Source organism: Bison bison, unplaced genomic scaffold (assembly GCF_000754665.1).
Source record: "Bison bison bison isolate TAMUID 2011002044 unplaced genomic scaffold, Bison_UMD1.0 scf7180017864378, whole genome shotgun sequence".
NCBI classification, from domain to species: Eukaryota; Metazoa; Chordata; class Mammalia; order Artiodactyla; family Bovidae; genus Bison; species Bison bison.
This window is the reverse complement of record NW_011494950.1, coordinates 348,294-348,862: the sequence shown is the minus strand read 5'-3', so window position 1 is coordinate 348,862 and position 569 is coordinate 348,294.

Genomic DNA, 569 nt, shown 5'->3' with positions numbered 1-569 from the left:
AGTAGTTGTGGTGCATGAGTTTGTGGGATCTTCCCAGACTAGGAATTGAACTTGTGTCCCCTGCATTGGCAGGTGGACTCTTAGGCACTGGACCACCAGGGAAGCCCAGAAAGAACTTTTGACCTCCCCCTAACTGCCTAAAAGAATTTACACAGAAGACCCGTTCTAGGAAGGGTACATTCGTGCTAAGCCGCTTCAGTCGTTTCCTGTTCTTTGAGACCCTATGGACTGTAGCCTGCCAGGCTCCTCTGTCCATAGGATTCTCCAGGCAAGAATACTGGAGTGGAGTGCCATGCCCTCCTCCAGGGGATCTTCCTGATCTAGGGATCGACCCCTATCTCTTATGTCTCCTGCATTGGCAGGCAGGTTCTTTACCACGAGCCCCACATGGGAAGTCCTAGGAAGGGAGATATCACCATAGATAACTACAGCATAATATGAACTAGGTGTGGTGGGCAGGGAGGAACCTAGCAAAGTCTGTTTGTTCAAATTGCCCTCTGTGTCCCATTGTTTCTGTATGGCCCAGGAAACATTTGTGTACAAACATTCTCTTTTTCATCTTCCTGTGA